General features: G+C 35.7%; 1 protein-coding gene across 1 annotated transcript in view; it reads left to right on the top strand.

Moving 5' to 3' along the window:
• hbn (homeobrain) overlaps nucleotides 1-17,678 on the top strand; it is a 70,648-nt gene that overhangs the window by 12,203 nt on the left and 40,767 nt on the right. The gene's annotated exons all lie outside the window — the stretch shown is intronic.

The raw sequence follows: 17,678 nt of genomic DNA, 5'->3' as shown, positions 1-17,678 counted from the left end.
TATATGCGTGTAAAAAAAAACACGGCTAATAGCAAATTTATTTATAATTTAGTGTTAAATGTCGCTGCAAAATGCTACATACGTGACTGTGACAAATATCGCACTGTCGCAGTAACAGTAGCAAAAATCACGAACTCATACTGTCACAGCTAGTTGTACCTGTAATGCGAGCATTGATTGGGTTCGTGCTTTCCATTACTGGAAGGCGTGATTGTGAATGCGACGCAGATACATTCACTTTATTTCGTAAGTCGATGAAAAGCATTGACGCGTTTTTCGCATTCTTTCGCATGACAATTTAAAAAAAATGTTCCATGAATACCACCCTAATGTGCGAGAAACCCAAGATGTCAAATCATTTCACATTTTTCAATATTTTATTATAAACGGCATCAAAGTAATTGAATTTGTTGCAACTCTAGCAATTATTACGTTGTTGTTATAGTTGGCTTCATCTCACCGGTGTCAAACTATTGTCATTTTGTTTTTTCACAAGTGACAGCCGCTTGGAGCGACGTCATTGCATTGCGCTGCCGGACGCACAGCTTTGATGTCCTGCGGTGTCATTATATGATTTTGCATTTACGTTTCTTTTTTCAAAACTAAATATTTTGCCCCGAAGCAAAAAGTGTAACTGAAACATTTATGATAATTATTAGGTGCATTTGTGTGTGTATGTCTGCGATGTTAAGGAAGTTTATAATTGTATTTTGCTGCGCCAACAATATGTGAAATAAAATATTATTTCCAAAAAACGCCCAGATGTATACATTACCGAGTATAATTAGCTGCAGAGTAACACATAAGGCGATGCTTTAACTAAGGCTATCAAAACCATGTGGAAACGCCCAATAATATATTTGACATTTGTTTTTTAATAAAGTGCAATGGAATTGTTGTGATAAGCAGTGATACTTTTAAAATTGGTTGGCGAAAATGCGAGAAGTAGGCGGAGTGAAGATTTCTTTCGTATTATGGGGGGAAATGGATAGACGAATGACAAAGGATATATATTTTTATTAGGTATTAGGGTTGGCTGTTTGCTGGGTCTGTCAAAGCGAGAAAAGCACACAAAATTCGTTGCATATTTCAAGGGGCATACTCATTTTATAGGCTACTAGCAGACCCGGCAGACATTGTTCTGCCCTAAATTTGGCCTATCTGCATACATTTTAATAAGCTTTTTCCGTCTAACTCTGCCCTCCTTCACGCCTCTTCACTTTTTCCTGATCCTTTTATTCACTCCGCCCTCCGTCTTTTTCGCTTCATCTATCTCCATATTCGTCTCATTCTATTTAATTCTCAGTCTCCTTCTCTCTTTTCTCTTCTCTCACGTTCTTCTCACTCTTCTTTATCCCTTATTGCCTGTCCCAGAGGGTGGTATGTATTTTGTTCCAGTCCCAGTCCCAGTCCCACTCCGAGTTTCAGTCCCAGTCCTGGTCTTAGTTCCAGTCACAGTCCGTATCTGGTCTACTTCCCGGAAAAAAGGATCGTAAATACTAATATATGCAAATTTATATACCAAATTTCAGGCAAATCGAATAGGACGTATGTAAATAGGTATGTGGGTATTATTAATTCATGTCTCTACTTCGGCTTCGCATGCATATTTATCAGTTTTGCCAGGTTGTTGCGACTAAATCGAATATCACAATGAAGACTACTTTAGAGCTCTCAGCAACAAATTTAATTTCATATCCATATTACCGACACATTCTAGGGGTATCCGGGTTCACGTTTTGGCCTATATCTTGAGACCCTAGTCACCAAGCGGTATAATATATTACTCTGTACTAAAGCACTCATTAACAGCTTTCATTTGATATCCATATTATATAAACACATTTTAGGGGTACCCGAGTCCACGTTTTAACAAAATCGACCGACGCATCTCTTGAAACACCGGCGACCAACTAACACACCTTTTTGCCTTTCCTTTTATATATAGATTTTTATTTTTCACACTTCACTATAATATTAAAACGAAGTGCATATATTCGTTGCTTTTGAAATTCGGTTTAGTAATTGAACATGGAACAATTAAAGACTTTCCTGAATTAAAAAAAATGGCTTAGTAATTCTAAATCGCGGACCCCTCAGAAACCCCGGGTCCGGGGGTAATCCCCCCTCCCCTCCTCCCGCCGGGCCTGGTGATGTGCTATACTTAATATCATTCGCTATAATATTTTTTATTGATAAGCACGTTGTTTAATTAAACACCAACCAATTCACGGAAGTATGTCCGCACCACCTCAAAATATGAGTGCCGGTGCGTATACGTAACATTTTATTATTACCTATAAACATATAAAAATATTGGCAATATAATAATATTGCGACTATAAACTGAGATATTACCTATCCTATATTTCAAGTTAGATCAAATTACACATGGGATGCAAAACAAATTCAAAATCGGTTCAGCAGGTTAGGAGTCCATCGCGGACAAACAATGTGACACGTGTTTTTTATATATAAAGATGTGGAGTATTACGTTCTGTGTTTTTCAGGAATTTTTTCAAAGAACGCCGCAACTGTAATATTCTTGATACATATGTATGTAGAAATCTATGAAATATTTTAATCATTAGCGAACTCTTAATTTGAATTTTGTCACTAAAAAAATAACCAAAACGTTGAGTTTTTGTGGAAGGAAAAAAACTTGGGCTAAAACTCAGCTTTACCAGAAGTGGTCGTGCTGAAAAACTGGCTCCTACAAATATGATAGTAAAAAAGAATTTGCTTTGATATAATTTCAGATAATTAAAAAAATCCACTAGCTTTCCAAATAAAAAACTTTTAATCAAAATATTTAAAAAATCTTTTAAAACTGAATACGCCTGAAATAAGTAGTTCCAGAGCAAGGGTGCTCGAAGAATTTTGAAAACGGAGCCATACGACAATAAAATCCATAAAATTAAAACAACTGCCGTCTCGGAATTGCAAAAAATGTAATTTTTACAAAAACTTTGATTGGAAGGACAACACAAAAGTTCGAACAAAAACGCAACGAAATACAACTAAACACAAATGCAGGCTGATTAGCAGTGAATGAATTTTTATAGATTTCTGTTTAATTGTGACATGAAATTCGCTTGGATTTTAAAGCATCATCATTCTACCGAAATCAATTTGGTTTGCTGGCTCCGGAGCCGAAGTTAATGAGTATTGGTCGATTGTCTTGCTTGGGTGACAAAATTTTTAAATTCCTTTGAATATTAAGGCATGCACAATTTTCCGTGTAATTTTACCGAAATCAATTTGTTTTTTGTTGGGAGTTACCCGGAGCAAAAATGATATTGTTGGGAGTCATCCGGAGCCAAGTGAGCCATTGGACGAGCATCGTTGTTCTAGAGCAGCGATCGTCACCCCATAAGCGCTTTCACACAATTGTTTTTTTAAAACGCTTACTCCAGCGCATCACAACGCGCGCACGCATTCCATCCTCTCGCCAACAACCGAAGGTAGTCTGCTGTACCCATTAGGAACAAACTACTATAATTTCGTGTAAAATGACCTTTGAAGTAATATTTTTGGGCATATGTTTGATTCATTTAATTGAAGGCATGTAGAAGTGTTTTTAAATGCATTTAAAAAAACAATGCGATACTTTAATTTTGAAAGCTACCAAGTCCGACTGGGTATGTGTACGTACCAGCGCCATTTCTGCTCGCTGATAAGTTGTCGTTAAAATAGATAATATATTAAATATTGTTCATTGCTTGGCGGCCACCGTGGTGTGATGGTAGCGTGCTCCGCCTATCACACCGTATGCCCTGGGTTCACACCCTGGGCAAAGCAACATCAAAATTTTAGAAATAAGGTTTTTCAATTAGAAGAACATTTTTCTAAGCTGGGTCGCCCCTCGGCAGTGTTTGGCAAACGCTTCGGGTGTATTTCTGCCATGAAAAGCTCTCAATGAAAACTCATCTGCCTTGCAGATGCCGTTCGGAGTCGGCATAAAACATGTAGGTCCCGTCCGGCCAATTTGTAGGGAAAATCAAGAGGAGCACGACGCAAATTGGAAGCGAAGCTCGGCCTTAGATCGCTTCGGAGGTTATCGCGCCTTTTATTAAATTAATTAATTAATTGATTGCTATATCTTATTTTTTATTAGTGCGTAAATGCGCAGATCGTAAACTATTTCGTCCCTCTGTTGGCCAAATCCTGTGACGTACATGCGCAGACCGTATTTGTTTGAATTTTGAAGTAATAAAATAAACTTTGAATATTTCTAAAAAATAAAATATATATTTAATTTGTTTTTACAGTGTACTTTTTACTAGGTCCGTCGCAATTTTGGTTTATTTTTGGATATGAATTTTGTTTCAAAGTAGGTGTGGCTACGCTTATTTAAGAAGTTTCTGGCGATCGCTGTTTTAGAGTTTCTGAAAACGACAAACAGTTTTTGCAAAATTGTGTCAAGTTTTTATTCTTTATAAAATTTTCAAAAACTTAAAAAATATGAAAAAAATACCAACCAACTTTTCAATAGTTGTAGAGTTTTGCAAATTAGTGCGAAATTTTATATTCCCAAAAAACTGGAAAAATAAACATTTTAGAAAGGATAACAAATGGTCTGTTCTAAGTGACGTATCATATAAAAAATGTTTCATAATTTTTCCTATTTTTCAGAATCTTTTTTAATATTAAGTATATTTGACAAATTATTTACATTCATAATTTTTTTTTCGAATTTTTGGGAAAAATATAAAATTTGAAGCAGTCTTTCATATTTTTTTTTTTGTGTTCAGAAAATCTTGAAAGAAACGTTTCCAATTTTAAATTTTGTCGACTTTTTGAAAGCATTGAAATTTGCAGTAATTTTTAAGCAATTTCTTTTCTCTTTTAAGTAAAAATAGAGACATTCAAAGTAATTAAAAACATTTTTTTTAGTTATTCTCAATTGTTAAAATTTTCCTACGTTTTGGGAAAAATACACATATAGCGCAATTATAAAGAATTTGTTTCTTTTCAATTCAATTCAATTCAATTCACTTTATTAAGTCTATGATTGCATAAATCTTACAGACTAGCAATTCTAAATTTTTGTTTACAAAGAATTATATTCCAATATATGAAGATTAAGTATAATATGATTCAACTTTAGTACCAAAACATGATCTCGGGAGTGCGAAGTCTAGATCAAGAGTAGAAAAAATCTTGTTAAACTCCGTGAAAGCCCTAGAAATAGGGTCACAATTAAAATAGTTAGCTCTGATTACTTTGACGTGAAATGGATATTGCGTACGAAGCGTTCTGCACGGAACATTGAAGGTAATTTTCCCCACAAGTTCCGGGCAGTCAATCAAACCACAAACTAAATCATAAATAAACATGAGAGATTGGCTAGACCGTCTAGACACAAGTGACTTCATGCTTATGAGGGCGCATCGAGCACTATACGAAAGCATAGGATCAGAAAAATGAAGGGGTTGAAGAGAAAGTCGAACGAATCTCTTCTGTACTCTTTCCAGTCTTAGTGAATGAACAGAATAAATTGGATTCCAAATAATAGAGGAATATTCCAGTTTTGAACGCACCAATGAATTATATAATGTTTTTCTTGTGTATGGATCTGTAAAATCTTTGCCATAGCGCCGTATGAAGGCCAGATTCGAATAGGCCTTGGGCAAGATGTAACTCATGTGATTAGCAAAAGTAAAGCCCGAATCGAACACTACACCAAGATCAACAAATTTGCTTACGGCTATCACAAAAAAGGGTGTACGTGGTGGCTTAAAAAAAACAACACAAGGAATTTTACGATCTGCAATTGTGTCACAGTGATACCTTCATTTTTTAAAACGATTGAATAAAAACCCACACAACTATGTTTACGACATGCAAATGCATCACAGTGATGCCTTGGTTTTAAAAGGGGGTTGTAAAAACGCTAATTTCTAATAATTTTTCTTAATTTTTTTCTATTATTAAGTTAAATTCATTTTTTCATTTACATATGTTCTGACTAAATAAACTTCTAAAGAGAAAAATAAACTCCAAAAAGAAAAAAACATAGGCATTTCAAAGTGGGATTTTTCAAAATTTGCCCCTACGACCCAAAGGGGGGGGGGGGGACATCAGAATTCGTTTTAGAGGTATGGTTCCTTCGGCAAAGTTTCTTATTTTGATCCCTAGAATATTATTTTCACATAGCAATGGGCGATTTTTTTGCCTACCCACAAATCGACCCGGCCTAGTGTACGTGGAGCATAAGAGATTTATTAAAAAAAAAAAAAACTTGAATCAGGTGTTTTTCATTTTGTTTTTAACATTTTTTCCAAAAAAAAAAATTATATGTGGACCAATCATCAATTTAAATCTATGCGCTTTATTCCCAGTTCTGAAAAAAAAAATTTTTTTTTTTGTCGGCGTGTTATTGATTTCACCACAACCTTATTAATCAATACCTCAGCAATCAATGCAATAAACGCAAATCACTTTAGCATACAAATTGAAAATTTTAGTTATTGAAAATAAACCACAAACAATATCTGCCTTGAAATTAGCACCATTAGCTCAATTATGGATATGGTTGACCATGAAATGGATCGGCTTAGTTACTTCATTGAATAGGCACTCGAATTGCATTTGCAAGAGTATACATATGTATGTATGTACATATGTACATGCACGTGTATGAATTTTTAACTTTCATATCCCTAATATTATTTTCTGCACTGATATTAACCCATAGTTCAGTTGGAGTACTCGCAAATTGTGAATATTGTTTAATGCATTTGTTAGAACCTGGACAATTTAAGTTGATTATGTAATGCTTGTAAGTACCGCCAGTGCATAAATGTGCAAACATTGATATAAACATACAACATGTATGTATGTACATATATTTCTCAAGAGCAATATCACGTTTCACATTCGAACCGCCCAATGTGCAAATATTTTGGCACCTTTGGCTTTTCAGCCACACACCGCCACACAAACAAGAGCAACAACATCAGCAACCAACAGCAATATTAGGTTTTATTAAAGTGATGATACTGGTTTTCGTCACATATGCACATACACATATGTATGTGTAGACATATATACATACATGCATACATACAAACAGATCAAGTTTACTTATGGCTGTGATTTTGGGTTCTGTTAGTTTTATGCAAATCAGAGAGCCATTTTGAATTGAAAGCAAAGTTGATATGGCTGCTATTGAATGTTGTTGTTTTTTGTCACAAATTTTGCTTTTTCGTATGTTTAACACACACTGTGTATGAAATATTTGACAAACATACATACATACATACATGTATAAAATGTAATTAAGTTGGTCATCGATACGGCGTAGAGAAAGGCTAGACCGATTTGGTTAATAATTTTCACGGCATATCTTTGATGGTTTGAGTATGGGTTTTCAGTGAAAACATTTTGAAAAAGTGGGTCTGATATTTAAAAAAACATATTTGCTGGACGACTAGAAGTGTTTTGAATTAAAAATTTGCTCAATAGGAGGGATTGAGGGTATTTTAGTAACAGATGGCACAATGCATTTAACAAGAGGACTTGAAAATATTTGAGGGAGAACGGAAGAAGTAGAGGGAGAGGTGAAGGGTAAAAACAAGGAGAAATTGTAAGTGGAAAAGCAGAGAGAGAGAGAGAGAGAATGAAACAGCGAAAGAAAAAAGTGAGATTGATTATATTCAGTGGTGGATCTAAGATTGTACTTCCGGGGGGGGTTTACTTCATTATTTTTTGTCGTATATTTGATTGTAACATGATGTAGGCAGGGTGCATTTATTTTGATTTTTACCGGTGGCCAAAAAGGCAAAACGTTCTCCAGAAAAAAACGTCTATTATGCAACAAGTAAGGAAGTCTAAGTTCGGGTGAAACCGAATATTACATACCCAGCTGTACACTTGAAATGCTGTTGTTGTTTGTTTTGTGTGCATAATAGTGTTACAAGGCTGCGCAATAATAAATATATATATGGTTCTATTCTGAACTAATTTTTCTTCGAGTTATGGCTCCCGAAACATAGAAAATTGCTTCGTCATAAAAGGGGCGGTGCCAGGCCCATTTGTTAAAATTTGTATTTTTCCTATTTATTGTTATAAATCCACTTGGGAAATGAAATACCATTGATGTAAAGCTCTTTTTGCAAAGATATAGCTTATTTTATTCATCCACGACCATTTTAAAAATCTTTTATATAAAAAAGGGCGTGGTCCTTAACCGATTTCGTTAATTTTTCTCCAAAGCATTCCTTATAGTAAAGACAACTGTTCTGCCGAATTTTGTTACGATAGGTTTAACGATTTTTGATTTATGATTAATAATATTTGTAAAATTGATTTTATCACAAGTGGGCGGCGCCACGCCTATTTTAAAACTTTTTTCAAATTTGTGTCAAAAGTCTCAATATCAGTACACACGTCAATTTTCAATATTCTAGGTGTATCAGGTTTTTTGTATTTTCCAAGATGTTATATATATAAAAAGTGGGCGTGGATATCATCCGATTTCGCTCATTTTTAATACCAATCTATTTTGGGTCCAGACAAGCTCGTGTACTAAATTTGGTGAAGATATCACATATTTACTCAAGTTATCGTGTTAACGGACAGACGGACGGACGGACGGACGGACATGGCTCAATCAAATTTTTTTTCGACGCTGATGATTTTGATATATGGAAGTCTATATCTATCTCGATTCCTTTATACCTGTACAACCAACCGTTATCCAATCAAAGTTATAATACCTGTGTACAAGTACAGCTGGGTATAAGAAGAAAGTCGAATACATACATAAATAGCAAAGCGCTGCACATCAAGATGGGCCAATGTCATGAAGCGGTATCCACTTACATTGAACTTCAGCCAGCAATATTCGAAGTCTTTGAAAATATAGCAAAAGGGAAAAACGACAAAACTTCAGCACAAGCTTCTCTGTTTTAAGCTGCTATTTCTAGCGTGCAATTCAAAACGTTGCTGTGGTTGTTGTAGCGTTAAAGACATGATATCTTCAATTGCTATGAATGCAAAACTTTAAAATTTCCCCCATATAAATATAGGCACTGCTATGCACATTTTCCAAGATTTTATTTGATTTATATTTTGCGGCATAAAGTCAACCCACTTTTTTGTTTCGTCACTTTACGTTCTTTGGCAATGAATTATCGCATTTTCTCCCAGTTTTCGAAAGCTCGATAAAAAATTTTCAACGGCTTAAAAACTATTAAATTTTCTTCTTCTAAATGGGGGCAGTGCCACTCTCATTTTCTCAAAATTTTACAAAAAAATTTTTTTTTCCTGAAGTCAAGTTCGAGCACCTTATCTATTTTTGGTAATGAATCACTGCATTTTTACCATTTTTCAAAATTTTGATATCAATTTTTGTTCAGTGGGCGTGTTCCCAAACCGACTTTCTTAAAGTGAATGTGAAATGGTGAGACAACCTCCTGTCAAATGTCAACAAGGTATTTTCAACTGCTAAGGATTTATTTATTTGTCATAAGGTCAATCCCAATATCTTATCGGTCTTTGGTAATGAATGGCATTTTTGCATTTTTGAAATTTCGATATCGAAAAAGTGGGCATGGTCAGCGAGCGGTTTCGCTATATTTCAATTATGTTCTGTTCTCTGCCCATATAAGCCAGTATACCGAATTTCGCAGATCTCTCAATTCTAACCCAAGTTATCGTGCTAACAGCGGACGGACGGACATGATTTAATCAAAAATTTTCTTGATGCTGATAATTTTGATATATGGAAGTCTATACCTATCTCGATTCTTTTATACCCTTATGTACAAGTACATGTTGGCTATAAAAAATTTACATTACTAGCTCCTTTTTTCAAAGTGAATCGTTTCTAATGAAAGAAAGAACATTTGATTTCTCAACCGTGACTGAGTATGATATTCTAAAAAGTATTTTTTCAATTAAATCGAATGCCATTGGAGAGGACAACGTAAGTTTAAAATTTATAAAGCTGATAATTCCATTCATACTTTCAACCCTAAAACACATTTTGAATTTTTTCATCACTACCTCGACGTTTCCGGAATCCTGGAAAATAGCTAAAGTTAATCCAATCTCTAAAAATCGTTCGGGCGCATTCCGTCAGATTTTCGGCCAATTAGCATACTTCCTTCTTTGTCAAAGGTTTTGGAAAGCTAATGGTTACGCAAATAGTTGAATATCTAGAAAACAATAATCTTCTTGCCGAAAACCAGTCCGGATATAGAAAGGGTCACAGCTGTGCAACTGCTATGCTTAAAGTAATTGATGATATTAGACCGTCCTTCGATAAAGGTGATTTAACTGTTTTAACTCTATTGGACTTCTCCAAAGCTTTTGACAAAGTTGACCATACAATACTTTTGCACAAGCTTGAAAAATATTTTGGGTTTTCTGAAAGCGCGGTAAATCTGCTCAAAAACTACCTTAGTAAACGTTGGCAAAAGGTTGTGACTAAAAATATGGCTTCTGAGCTAAGAAGCTTGTATTCGGGGGTACCTCAGGGATCCATTTTGGGCCCGATTTTGTTCAGTATTTTTATTAATGATATAGTCTACCGCTGTAAAAATTTGCCCATACACATGTATGCGAATAATGCACAAGTATATCTGTCCCGCCCAACAGGACTAAGTGAAGATTTGAAAGCTAGAATCAATGATGATCTGCACTCAACCTCTGTTTGAGCCAAATATAATAATTTGAGTCTTAACGCAAAAAAAACCAAAGCCATATGTATTTCACACAGGTCGAATTATGAGGAATTCTTTCCTCCAATAATTTTAGAGGACTCGTCTATAAATTTTGAGTCAGTTGTAACTAGCCTTGGTTACAAAGTTAATTCATACCTTTGGTGCTCCGATTATATAAATCAAACCATATCTAAAAGTTATTTCATTCTAAGAAAGCTGTGGTACACAGCTAACTTCCTTCCGCAGGACACAAAATTACGTTTGGTGAACACCTTTACAGTTCCACTCATTTCATATGGCGAACTCATAGGGCACCTAGATAGCGCATCTGAGCGAAAGCTTGCAATGGCCCTAAACAGCTGCAAAGAGTATATATTTGTTAAGAGGCGTCACTCGATACTTTGTTGTTGCCAAAGCAACCCTGTCATGTCGAATGTGATTCTCAAGGAAGTTTTGTTTAGTTTTTTTTAATTGAATCCTATATAGTTATGCGGTAAAGTGACTTTGCATAATTACGATTTTTGGAAAGAGAATTAATTAATTAATTTAATACAATCAATAAAATAAACACAAATACCCCACGAAAATATATAGAAGGCGTTTTTATAAATACATCTGATAAAAAAAACCAACGACTACCTTGAGAAAACATCGAGTAATTTGCTTTGGCAACAACAAAAGTATCGAGTGACGCCTCTTGACAAATATATACTCTTTGACAGCTGTGCAAGGTATGTGTTTTGTAGGCATAAGTATGACCACATCTCACAATTTAGTTTCAAGATACTCGATTGCAATCTGACTTGCTACTTGAAGTACCGTAATCTTATATATATGCATAAACTTATTAATACGATTAAAACAAAGTAGCTTTTTGAAAAGTTGGCTTTTGCGCATTCGATTAGAACATGCCACCTCATTGTACCAAAACATCATTATAATACTTCATCACGAACGTTTTTTGTCAGTGTTGTCAAAAAATTAAATCGATAACAAATCCCAGGCTGTTTAAATTGAAAGTGTTTAAGTTTTTAAATATCTAAATATTTCTCCCTATTTTCTTCTACTTTTTCATCCTTATGACCTTTATTTCTGTTTTTCATGTTTTTAAGAATAAATCTTTCTAAACCTAAAATATTTGTTATATGATTTAAATTAATGCAATTTTTTATGATATGCACATACAGCAATTATTATTGTTATTATATATTATTGTTATGAATATTAGCAGAACTAAGGGGTACTGCTATCTCTAGGCCGATGCTAAGCAGTGACGTGAATTCACATCAATAATTCAATCATTATGTATCTACATAAACTAAACAATAATTGCGTCTACACATATGTACCATGTATGCGTACGAGCAGCGGAGAGTCAATGCACAAAAACATGCATATATCTGAGATACTCCTGAAAGTATGCAATGAGAGAAGCTATAAAATCGTGCAATTGTAGTTACAGCTGAGAAGTTTGAGAGCTGATGGCAACTAGTAGATTCTGGACCTAGAAGATGCGAGCGTTGAAATCAGAGAGTATAAAAGGCAGCAAATGTAGAGGCGCTGGAATTCAGTTTGAGTTGAGCTATTAAGCAGTTATTGATTAAGCACGCTATCTGGCGGGCAATAGTAGAGTTTCATTTGAACTATCAATCAGTTTGGTTGTTAAGCAAGCGAGTAGCAAAGTATAAGTGTTATTGTGAATTACTTTAAAAAAGGCCATTTTTCCATTATTCAATATTGGAGTTATTTATTCAACAGTTTAGCGATAAGAACTCAGCAGAAGGGCAAATAAGAGAATTTGCAAGTAAATTCGTTACATTATTATTATTAATTATATATGAAAATATTGTAAATTGATTTAATGATGATGGGCTTAAAAGACATTAGTCTTACGCTGAACCAATGAGTCTTATAAATAAATAAATAAATAAGTAAATAAATAATGCAGTGGGCTTTACCTTTGCTACTGTAGAAATCACGATCTCATTACAACTTCAACAACAACAAGAATGAACAAAATTTTTAAACCCCTAAAATCATACCAATTTTTTACTTAAGTGTATCGCAATATCCTTATCTCATAGCATATAAATATGGAATTTAATTTTCAAGCAAACTTTTGAATTTACCATTTTCGGCTCAGGAAATTGCTACTTAGAGCACATGCGCACAAGCATACACGCTGGCTTCATTCATAAAAACACATTTTTATACACCACCTAAATATGTACTTAAGTCAAACTACTTAATACTTTTTCAACAGACTTTATTTCTTTTAAATCACATTCAATTGAAATACCGCCGATTCGACGTAGCTTCACAATTGAAAGAAGGCAACAACGCTCCGAATAATTTTCTTTTATTGAACTGAATTGAATTTGCAATTTTTTAACCCATTGTTTACACACTTGATAATTGTATGCGTGTATGTGTGTGAGTGTGTTTACTAAAAATACTCAAAAAAATATCCTTTTGATTTATTGATTTTGATTTTGGCACCGACGAGCGGTAAATAAAAGTACGCAACGTTGGCAAAATCGAAGTTGAATATTAAGATATATATGTACATACTCACATATGAGGGTGAGCAAAAAAAAAAAAATTGTTTTCCTTATTGTAAAGTGCAGGGGACATTTAAAAAGATAGTCTGTAAAAATATTAGCCTTTTATTTCATTATTAAGAGGCACCTCTGCGCGACATTAGTCTTTCCTTATTTATCTTATAGGGAATCATATACAATTTGAGGTTAAACTTTAAACTCGAAGAAACTCAAAGCGAGTCAACTAAGCAAAATATCTTTTTAGACCTTTTTTGTAGATCATTAAATCTATATCTATAAAATTCAATGTCTGTTCGTTTGGGCATTTATAACATTTGAACCACAATATGTTGATTCTAAGCATTCGGTGATTATTATTTTTGTTTTCTAATGTAACTATAGATATAAATTGTCAAATTCCTACAACCATGCGGTTAATGCTATGTACAGAAGTATGACCCCCAGCGGGTCAGGGGGCTTAGAATATACCCCCGGCAGGTATGCCTGTCGTAAGAGGCGATTAAAATACAAAATTCGTTCAAGAAATTGTGTAGCGCAAGACTTTAAAGGGCTGTCAGCGCAATATAAAGCTTCTCCAACCCAATTGTCAACCTAACCCAACCGCGGCGAATCTTGTTTCTTTAATAGCCGCGGCTCTGGTGACTCCAAATTCTTCATGGATCTAGGTGGTGGGAGGGCGGTATGGCCGAGAAGGTTTCATGTGATCCTATTAAATCGTTCCCGAGATGGTTTGGTTGGTACTTTATGATGCTTGTTACCGGAACGTACTGGATCTGCATCAGGCAAAGGACCATTAACATCGATAACACTCCCAAAGACCTTAGGGGAGTGTCCTTACCGCTGCAACAACAACATACAGAAATATTAAAAAAATGCTGTGATATATCAAACGCTATGTAATTACTTACTTACTTACTTAATTGGCGCTTAACCGTCTAAACGGTTATGGCCGTCCGACAAGGCGCGCCAATCGCTCTTTCGTTCCGCCAAGCGGCGCCAATTGGTCACACCAAGGGAGTTTAAATCGTTTTCCACCTGGTCCTTCCAACGGAGTGGGGACCGCCCTCTACCTCTGCTTCCATAGGCGGGTTCCGATAGAAACACTTTCTTGGCCGGAGCTATGTAATTACATTATGCAAACTAAGTCGAATAGTGCCTTTAAATTATCATTTACATATGTAAGCACAGTTTTCGTATAAAATTTTTTAGAATAATAAAACAACATTTGCCATATATGAGCATATGATTAATTTTCGTCATCTTCTCCTATTCCTTCCAAGACTGATATGCCACTATCAGCAAATACCAAGCGGGCGGAGCGCGCGTTTAGTCTAGTTTTTAATAAGGATAAGTCCTCTGGCTCACTTTGTATAAAACCTCGAGATTTTTCCAATATGATTGTATGGAAAACTATACACGCTATATGGCAACTCTAAACATTAAAACAAAATGCTGACAATGCAGGGCATCTTCTTGGATGTTCTGAACAAAATTTTCGCTAAACCAAATTTATAATTTTTTGGTCCACCCTAATAATAAATATTTGTATGTTCTTTAGAAGAATAAACGTATTTTTATGCATGTTTGTGCATTAGACTGGAACGGTGCTCATAGAAAAAAGTTGTAAAATGTCGCCACTATATTTGAACAATACTTTGAGGTGAAATTATTTATAACTTTTTTTAAATCGCAATCGTTTTTAATATAAATTTGTCATCCTGGTTTTGGAAAGTTCCATACTTACTGCTAATATCCTTTTGGCTTGGGAAATTGATTTCTCATAGTCGTTTTTTCATAATTTTGTGCAACAAGAAGCATACTTTAAGGCGCAATAACTAGGTTAGTTGACCTAACTATGTATAGATGATTTCGGAGCTCAAAGGGACATCAGAAGCAAGTAAGCAGCTTCTCAAGATGATAATAATGGCATCTCGACATTGAAATTTGGATGTTAATGCAATAAGTCATAACAAAGAAGCAATTTCGGCAGTTTTTTTACAATGTCAATATAAGCTTAAAGTTTAGGAACAGACTTTTGCCATTTGCTTTTTCCAACCAGTCTAATGCACATACGCAGTTGCAATAATATAAGAGAATTAATATACCAGCAAAGAAGAAGTGCACAATTGGCAAAAAATCAAGCATAAAAAACCAACGAAAATCACGAATTTTTGTATGTATGTGCGTGCACACGAAAACTGTATAGTAAAGTCATTCACTTTGTTTGTTGTTGCTATTGTTTGAAAATTATATCGATAAGTATTTGTACAAGAAATTTTCAATTGTTTGTTTGACGTTGTGAAGTTGAGTTGAAATGGTTTGTTGATACACATACATACACACATACATATATCTTACATATATACATATGCGCATATCCTTATGCTTAACTTCAAAAATGGGCGTAAAAATGGGTTGGTAAAGTTGTGTGAATTAAGAAATATAAAAATAGGTTGTTGAAATGTATGCTTGGCCATGTGTTTCCTTTGTTTGCATTTAAAATTCTATTAAAATCATTTCATTCTTTGTGTTGGTTAGCTTTTTGTAGAGATTTAATGCTATTAATTGGTATGAATGGCCTTTGCTGTTAAAAAGTGTGTGCAGCAAACTAGGGAATTACATAATACAGACAAACTCAGTGGAAGTCTCCTCCTTCCTCTGTTTCCAAACTGACTGTCAACTGAAATACTTCCTTGGCCTGAGCGTCTTCGTACATTCGCATAACATGACCTTCGGCATCAGGACCAAAAATCTTCCAAAATACTTTTCTCTGGAGTACTTCCAGAGCCATATCTCGTCACCGTCTATGACTCCAAGCAATGCATCAGGTATGATATAGTTTTTGCTAATAATGCTGGTTCTCAAATAGACGAAATCTTTCAAGGTCTCGAAATTATATCCGTCAGCAGTAATGTGACTGCCAAGCTGCGAATGTGTCGATTTTTTCCTGAGCGACAGAAAGTACTTCGTATTGTCCTCATGTACCGCAACACTCACATTCGTTTTGCTTCTGTATATCATCCAGGGAAGGCAGAGCTTACAGCTTGTTTGTTCAGGCCATTAGTATGAAATTCATCAGAATACGTCAGTAATTGAAAGCTCTTATAATAGATTGACCGTGATGGTAAGTTTAGTTCTGCTGTTCTACAGCATTATGTTAAAGAAATCGAACGAAAGCGAGTCGCCTTGTCTGATGCCTTATTTGGTTTCGAATGGCTCAGTGAGGTCCTTCCCAATCCTTACGGAGTTGGTGGTGTTGCTCAATGTCATTTAGCAGAGCCTTATTAAACTTGCAAGGAACTTAAATTCAAACAGCGCTGTCAAAGTCCGCTTAAAAGTCGATGAAAAGATGTTGAGTGTCAATTTTCTTATCGTCAGTATTCTCCAGAATCTGGCACAACGTGAAGATTTGGTCCATAGTAGATTTACCAAGTCTGAAGCCGCACCGTTAAGGTCCAATCAGTTTATTAACTATGGACTTCAGTCTTACGCACATTACGCTAGATAGAACCTTAAGCGCGATATTACTTAAGCCGGCTGATTCCACGGTAATTGGCGGGGCTTTCGTGATCACTTTTCTTGTGGATTGGGCAGAGTACAATTATGTTTCAATCTGAAGGCATGTACCCATCCGACCATAGTTTGCGTAGGAGTTGATGCATATTCTTTATCAACTCTTTGCCTCCGTGTTTGCACAGCTTGGCGGGTATTCCATCATTACCTGGCGCCTTGTGATTTTATAACCGGCAGCATTATCACTTCGTTATAGTCGGGCGCCGGAACGTGTTTTCCATCATCGGCAGTTGGGGTATCGGTTTCATCTTCTCCTTCACTATCTAGCAATGAGGAGAAGTGTTCTCCCCACAACCTCAGCACACTCTGTACGTCAGTTACCAGGTCGCCATTATCGTTCCTACAGGAGTCTGCCAAGGTCTTGAAACCTCTCGCCATCCACCGGATTTTTTTGGTAGAATTTTTGCGTGTTATTGTTGTTGTTGTTGTTGTTGTAGCGATAAGGTTGCTCCCCGAAGGCTTTGGGGAATGTTATCGATGTGATGGTCCTTTACCGGATACAAATCCGGTACGCTCCGGTACCATAGCACCATTAAGGTGCTAGCCCGACCATCTCGGGAACGATTTATGTGGCCACATTAAACCTTCAGGCCATTCCCTCCCTCCCTACCCCCAAGTTCCATGAGGAGCCTGGGGTCGCCAGAGCCTCGTCTGTTAGTGAAACAGGATTCGCCGCGGATAGGTGAAGTTCACAATTGGGTTTGGAGAAGCTATATATTGCGCTGGCAACATGAAAGGTTGCGCTACACAGCCCCTTGAATCTGATATTTTAGTCGCCTCTTACGACAGGCATACCTACCCCGGGTATATTCTGATCCCCTAACTCGCTGGGGTAATTTGCGTGTTATTCCTATCAGCCAGCTCCTCGCTC

The sequence above is a fragment of the Eurosta solidaginis genome, chromosome 3 (genome assembly GCF_040869045.1).
Source record: "Eurosta solidaginis isolate ZX-2024a chromosome 3, ASM4086904v1, whole genome shotgun sequence".
NCBI lineage: Eukaryota > Metazoa > Arthropoda > Insecta > Diptera > Tephritidae > Eurosta > Eurosta solidaginis.
This window is presented reverse-complemented; position numbering and strand designations above follow the sequence as displayed.